We start from the raw sequence: 7,490 nt of genomic DNA on the forward strand, positions 1-7,490 counted from the left end.
GACTGTCCCCGGACCTGGTCTGAAGGCGGTTTCCCTAGGAACGCATTAATTGATTTTCAATGCATTCCTATGGGAAACCGTGCATCGCAAGACGAAAAAACCGCAAGACGAAGAGACTTGCGGAACGAATTAATTTCGTCTTGCGAGGCACCACTGTATTTAACTCACGTCTAGAATTCCGCCACCATTCAATAGCCAGTCTTTTTACTGATAAACTCCCCTTCCACAAATTGATCCTTAACTTCTTTAGACTTCAGATTTTGTCTCTCCCATCCATTTGGTTAATTGCTTTCATGTGACTCTTACCATGCCCTTAACTTGGCTCCTAATGTAGAGTCATCCTCCGGAACCTTATTTCAAGGTCAATAAATATTCTTGTTAGAAACCTTACGCTTCTACAGGTCTAAACCCAGCGATGGGCCCAAAAGCAGAGGCTAGGATGGCCCCCACCAATCATTTCTGTCGCAGGCTCTAAAAGCAAACAAGTATTATAGGAAACTAGCACAGGGTTAATAACCAAATAATCCTAACCCTGGCTAGGAAACAGTGGGGATGTGTAGAGCAATAGGTAATGTAGCTTAGTGGCAGAGCATCTGCTTTGCATGCAGAAAGCCCCAGGTTCAATTCCCAGCATCTCCAGGTAGGGCTAGCAGAGACCCCTATCTGAAATCCTGGAGAGACGTTGCCAGTCTGTGTAGACAGTACTAAGCCAAATGGGCCAACAGTCTGACTCAATATAAGGCAGCTTCCTGAGTTCATATGATGGGGTAAAGACAAAAATTGTGAGCCTAAGGTTAATATGAGATTGATTTCCAGAATATAGGAGCTTCATACAGTAGACTCCATATGTTGTTGGATTCCCAACTCTCATCAGCGTGGCTCATAGTCAGAGGTGATGGGAGCTATAATAATAATAATTTATTACTTATACCCCACCCATCTGGCCGGGTCTCCCCAGCCACTCTGGGCGGCTTCCAACAGAATATTAAAAACATGGTAAAACATCAAACATTAAAAACTTCCCTAAACAAGGCTGCCTTCAGATATCTTCCAAAAGTTAGATTAGTTGTTTATATCTGATCGAAGGGCGTTCCACAGGGCGGGGGCTACTACTGAGAAGGCGCTCTGCCTGGGTCCCTGTAACCTCACCTCTTGCAGTGAGGGAACCACAGAAGGCCCTCAGAGCTGGACATCAGTGTCTGGGCTGAACAATGGGGGTGGAGACGCTCCTTCAGGTATACTGGGTGAAGGAAGTTGTATCTGGAAGATCACTGGTTCCTCACATCTGTTATACAGTTTCCATGACCAAAAGCATTAATTGCCTGGTGGAAATTTCAGTCCATGCTCTGTCAAAGTTCTAACCCCCTGAGCCTGGTTGTTAGACTAACACCTTTGCTTCTTCAGGAAATCCTCCCAGCTCAATGAATGATCCAACAGGCATGCTTTCTAGCAGCCTCTCAAGTAATTTGCTGCTTTATATACATTCCCAGGTGATGCTAAAGTTCAAGGATTCTCATCTATCTAATGTATTTCCTGTTGTCATTTAAACTAATGTCACCCTAAGATGTGTATGAGTGCCTACTGCTAATCTGAGGAGTCTTGGGACATGTTTGGATACTTGCCAGTCCACAGAAATGCTGCCTGGTTATTCAGCTATAATATCCATCAACATGGTGCATTTAAATGTTTTCCTTCAGTTCTCAGTCCCATAACCACCTTTGCAAAATACACTGGACAATAGCAACACTTTCTTTCCAATATTTACAACATGAGAAATATCCTTCCTCTGCTTGCTTGTATGCTCTCAATCCATTTCTAATTACACTATATGAGAGTTAGTTTTCGGGCAGATTTGCTTTGACAAATTTTACCTCTCATGCTTTGGTGTTTCCAGTTTGATGCATAATGTTTACTGGTCCTTGAGGCGGCATCTGGACATCCAAGGCTTGGCCCTGAGACTGTGAAACAAACCTGTCCCCTTACCTTCCAGGTTCCAGAAGAGGTAAGAGGGACAGAGTAAGCTGTGGACTAAGACTAACAGCTAGGGATGGGGGAACAATTTGATCCAAACAGCATTTAAAGGTAAAACCTACCTTTCCAAAGCACTAGGTGAACCAAAACACAGTCATCCTTTGAAACCTGAAATTCTATGAACATATAAAATGTATATGTTATATACATTTTTAAATTTATCCATTGGAACCAATGAGCCACATTGCTTTATCAGGATTGTCTCTGATTACTTATGTGAAGACCAAAAATTCCACTGGTGAAGTTTTAAAAAATAAAATTGTAGAATTGCCCCCACACTTGTGGTGTCTCCTGTCACTTTGTGTGAAAATCATTACTGGGGGGGGGGGGATACCTTGTCATTATTTGCACCTGGTTTGGATTATTCCACAAGACTTCCCTTTAGATTGCCGGTTGTTGTATATTATAAGATGCTCCCATTTACTTAGTGCACTGAAATCCCTTGCATTTTTAATCCTTTGTGACATGATGAAAGCTGCTGAATGCATAAAGATTTTGGAAATCTCCCTGTACTCTTTCCAAACAAGTTCACTGATGGAATCCTTAAATTTTAGGAACCTCAATCAAGATGGGTTCCAATCAAGATTTATTCCCCTCACTGAAACCAATGGAAGTTTATTGAAATACAAACCTTGGGAATTAATGCAACTGAAGATAGCATTCACTGATATACCTCAGCATTGAGCCTGTTTCCCCCTCTATGATTCATATCTTAATTCAATTAAATACATGCCCCTATTAAATGCCCCATCAATGAGCATGAATTTCAGGGCTTAATTCGTAAAATGAAAAGTTACACCACCCAAAGTCAAAAGGACTAACTACCCTAGCTTGAAACGATGGACAAACTCCAGCACTCCAGAGTGTGTCTTTATTAACAACTGATATTTTCCCCAGCCATTGGCAGCTTTCTGCTTCTCATCCAGGGATGTCCTGATTTAGAGAAACCGTCCCAGTTTCTGATTTGATCCTGGAATGTCCCACTTTTCCTTAGGATGTCCCTATTTTCATTGGAGGAATGTTGGAGCATATGGAGTTACCTGACCCCCGAGCCATCTGAAGGCAATTCTGTATAGGCAAGGGGTGTGTGTGTGTGTTAAATAAAAGGATGTCCATCTTCTTACCCACTCTCCACACACACTTGCTCCTTGGTAGGCCTAGTTTATTTAAGAAGAAGAAGAAGAGTTTGGATTTGATATCCCGCCTTTCACTCCCTTTAAGGAGTCTCAAAGCGGCTAACATTCTCCTTTCCCTTCCTCCCCCACAACAAACACTCTGTGAGGTGAGTGGTACATAAGTACCATAAGTACATAAGAACAGCCTGTTGGATCAAGCCAATGGCCCTTCTGGTTCGGCATCCTGGTCTCTCAGTGGCCAACCAGATGCTTGTAAGAAACTGGCAAACAGGACCTTCTCAAGAGCCCTCTCCCTTCCCATGGTTTCCAGCAACGGGAAGCATGCTGCCTCCAACAGTGAAAGTAGGAGATAGCCATCATGGCCTGTAGCCCCTGATAGGGCTACCCTGCATGAATTTGTCTAATCCTCTGCTTTATTTCTACCTCTCTTTCTGTTAGCATCCCTCTGACCTTAAGTGTTGTTTCCTTATGGTTCTTCCTTCTCCTGCGGTGCAATTTCACTCCCCTCACGTACCTTTGCTCTGTGGAGGCCCTCAGGTAGCTGCCTCCACCTCTGCTGCCTCCATCCGCCCTCAGCAAGAGAGGTTTGCATCCCAGTCACATAAACATGACAGGAGTTTCCCATGCACTTTCACTGGGGCAGAAAAGTAAACAGGATAGTCCCAGTGTGCACTTTGTTGTTGTTTTTGTTTTGTATTGGCCTCATGAACATGGGGATTCCTCCCAGTCACCTGGGGTTCCTCAGCATGTACTTCAGCTCTATTTTATGCCTCTGTTAGCCCTGCATCAATTTTACCTCTATTTTTGAGGCAAAATTGAGAAACTGAGGAAGAAATGTAAAAGCTTGATGAAAGCATGAAAGTCTTCATCAGATTACATTTACTTCACAGGCTCCAAACTGCTGCTGACTCAATCAAGATCAAATAAATTTAGCTTCTTGACAGGCAGAGTTTCCGTTTTTAGGCCTTGCAAAACCGCTCCTGAATGTGTGGGATCCAATCCAACAGCTGCTCTCTCTCTCTCTCTCTCTGCTCATGTCTGTAAAAACACATTTGTGTTCCCTCAATCAAATGTTTCAAGGTTTCTTAGTAGCAATAATCAAGAGATAATTTATTCTCTCTCTCTGTTTTTAAACCCACCGTTTATGAATGCTCACTCCATTAATAATATATGACTGCAGTCAAATGCAACAGCTATTTGAGAATAAATTATGTCAAGCTCATTGATGCTTCTGAGTAAGCATGTATAGGCTTGGGATGTACACCAATTTGCTGTGGTGATTATGAAAAATATCTATTGTCATTATTACCTGGAGAGAAGCATGAGAAAGGATAGAGCTTCTATACTTCCGCATCAGTTGTGGGGACTCTGGTGCCCTCCAAGGCTTTTTTTTTCCAAATGAAACTCAGTTCTGGCACCTCTCAGGTGGGCGCCATTGTCATTATAAGAGAACAAGGGAGGCGTTCATGGCGAGTTCTGGTACCTCTTTTTCTAGAATAGCACTGGTGCCCTCCCAGTGTGATTGGAGTCCAATATTCATCAGCCCCAGCTGGCAAGGCCCAATTGTCAAGGGTGATGAAAGTCATAGTCCAACAACCTCTGGAAGGCCACAGGTTCTCTCGCTGTCTTCCAGATTAGTCTTGTATAATATTGTTGCATGCCCCTCCAATCTCCAAACCGTGTGAGATTCCAGGAGTTCCAGGCACTTACTCAGGGTTTGGTTTCCTTGGAATGAGGGACAGCGAAGATTGTAGTGTCTTTGTGATATATGGTTCATTTACACATATATACAACCTGAGCCTATGATGGAGGGGCTCACAGCATTAACACCCCAGAAAGTGCACCGATATTTTCACTGTAGTTTATTATGAAACACATTAATTGGTGGATCTCTTATTACAACAAAGTACTATACAAATCTGGACGTTTTTTTCTTATGTTTAAGCAGCAGATGGCAGCAAACTTCCACCCATGAATTCAATCAACATAGTTCAACTCTACTTCAATCTACTTCAATCCGATTCTACTTCATCCCTATACCTTTATTACATGTTTATTATTCCCTGAACTTCCACACTGCCAGGGGGTGGGGGCCTTTAGAGACCTTGAAGTCTCCCTTGGTCAGCAGGCCTCAGAGTTTATGTTTCAACATACTGTATTGACTCATGCACCAAAAAATAATATCTATCCTTTGAAAATAGAATAAAGGTAGTCAGTTACTGACAAAAGAGGTTCTGCAACTTCCAGTATGTATCAGAGAAAAGTATGATTTCTGTTAACTTTCATGGCAGTTCTATGCATGTCCATGCAGAAGGAAGCCCTGTTGAGTTCAGTGGGGCTTACTCCCATGTAAATGTGACTAGGATGGCAGCCTTAATGATATCATTTTTTAAAATAACAATTTATTAAATTTTCCAAAAGTAACAACAAGAACACCATCAACAAATTTTTAAACCATGATTTTGGTTGACTTCCCTCACTTCCCCTTCTTGGTTTCAATGCTTAATATTTGTTCACGCACGTACTGAAACCTTATACTCTTAATATTTCAATTTTAAATTTATTTCATCTTATTACAAGTGAGTTTTGAAAGTCATAATAATGTAGAAATCTATACACAAAACTTTAAAGCTATACATTCAACATTTATCCCTTTTTTAAAAATTCAAAGTCCTCTTTCTTTCTTTCTTTCTTTCTTTCTTTCTTTCTTTCTTTCATTTTTGGGTTTCAAGTTAACTAGTTTGTCCTGTGTAATTCAATAGTTTATTTTGCCAGTCTTCTTTATCTTCTTTGGCAGAGGCTTCTTCCTTCTGTAGGGGCTGGCTGGGCTTGGCCTGGCGTCCACCTTTGAGTACAGGAACAAAGTCTTCCGTTCAATAAGTCCAACAAAACCTGTACATCTCAATATTATAACTTCAATTTTTTTTAACAACAGTCATTTTCCACAGTCCTTTCCAATGTTTGTATATCTTCTCCCAGGCCTTTTTAATGATTTTACATTGCCACCACCTTTTATTGCCCTCCCTTCCTGTTTCTTCTTTTTCACAATCAAGGCCTCCCAAATCAGCCTTAATGATATCATAACAGATTGCCAACTTGTCACAGCTATTAAATCTCCATCTACCAAGTTGGTAGGCTTGGTTTTCCTGCAGACATTATTCCTCCTTGTGTTGCTTTCTTCTTTTCAGTATTTAGATTTCCCTTTATTCCCTTTTCTTGTTATTTTCCTGGTGATGCTGATTATTATAATATAATATAATATAATATAATATAATATAATATAATATTGTAGAATTGTGGAGTTGGAAGGGACTCCAAGTCATAATGTCCAACCCCCTGCAATATGATAATATACAGATCTGTAGGGCCATCAAAGCTGTGTACAAGATAAAAAAGAATAAAAAACAAAAGCTCAAGCTCTTAAAATAATAAAATAAATTCAGCAAACTCTAAAAACAATAAACTCTAAACAGTAAACTCTAAAAAAATCTTCAGACATAAAATTGATATTCCAGGAAAGCCTTGTTAAACAAAAATTTATTCAGTAGGTACCTAAACATCATGCTACGTGGCTATCTGATTTTGGCTGGTAATTGATTCCAGAGAGCTGCAGCTAAAGCACTAAAATCCCTAGTACAGGCTAAGTGCATCACAGGAGCATATGGTACTCTCAGCAGCTCCCCACCTGAGGGCTGCTGTTGCCCGGCAGGAATATATTGGTCCCTTAGATATCCTGGTCCCAAGCTGTGTGGGGCTTTAAATACTAAATATAAAACCTTGAGCTGCAGGCAGTGGGATACTGGCAGACAGTGCGGCTCCCTCAGCAGAGGTGTGCTGGTCCCGGGGGGGGGGGGGAAAGGTACTGATACCGTAGCCGAAGTTCAGTCCAGAGTCACTAGCAGGGTAGACGATCACTAGATGAGACGCGAGGTCCGAAACAGGGAGCCAGGCAGGGGAACAGGAACGCTGGTAGGTCAGCAGCAGGAAGCTAGGCGGGGAACAGGAACACGGGTAGGTCAGCAGCGGGCAGCCGGGCGTGGAACAGGCACACCGGGAGTGCAGATCTAGGTCTGGGTAGAAGCAGGTACTCCACAACGACGTTGCTCCCGCAACCTGGGACCGGGCTGCCTGACCTTTATCTTCTTCTAAGGCCGGGGGCGGTCCCGGCCCCCAGGAGCTCCGCCTCTCCTGGCCTTAAGGCGAGCACTCCTCCTGGGAGAGACCAGTTCCCTTCGCCTCTCTGCCCTAAGCCTCTGCAGTTCAGGAGAGGCCGAAGGGTTACTGGGCCCCGGGGGAGGCTCACCTGTAGCCACTGAGTCCTCC

General features: G+C 42.6%; 1 long non-coding RNA gene across 1 annotated transcript in view; it reads right to left on the reverse strand.

Moving 5' to 3' along the window:
- LOC308582487 overlaps positions 1-2,021 on the reverse strand; it is a 28,706-nt gene extending 26,685 nt beyond the window's left edge. The window contains exon 1 of the long non-coding RNA XR_014005694.1: positions 1,872-2,021. This is a non-coding gene — a long non-coding RNA (uncharacterized lncRNA). The remainder of the gene's footprint in view (positions 1-1,871) is intronic.
- Positions 2,022-7,490: the final 5,469 nt, after the last annotated feature.

The sequence above is a fragment of the Podarcis bocagei genome (assembly GCF_964188305.1).
Source record: "Podarcis bocagei genome assembly, chromosome: 2".
Lineage (NCBI taxonomy): Eukaryota > Metazoa > Chordata > Lepidosauria > Squamata > Lacertidae > Podarcis > Podarcis bocagei.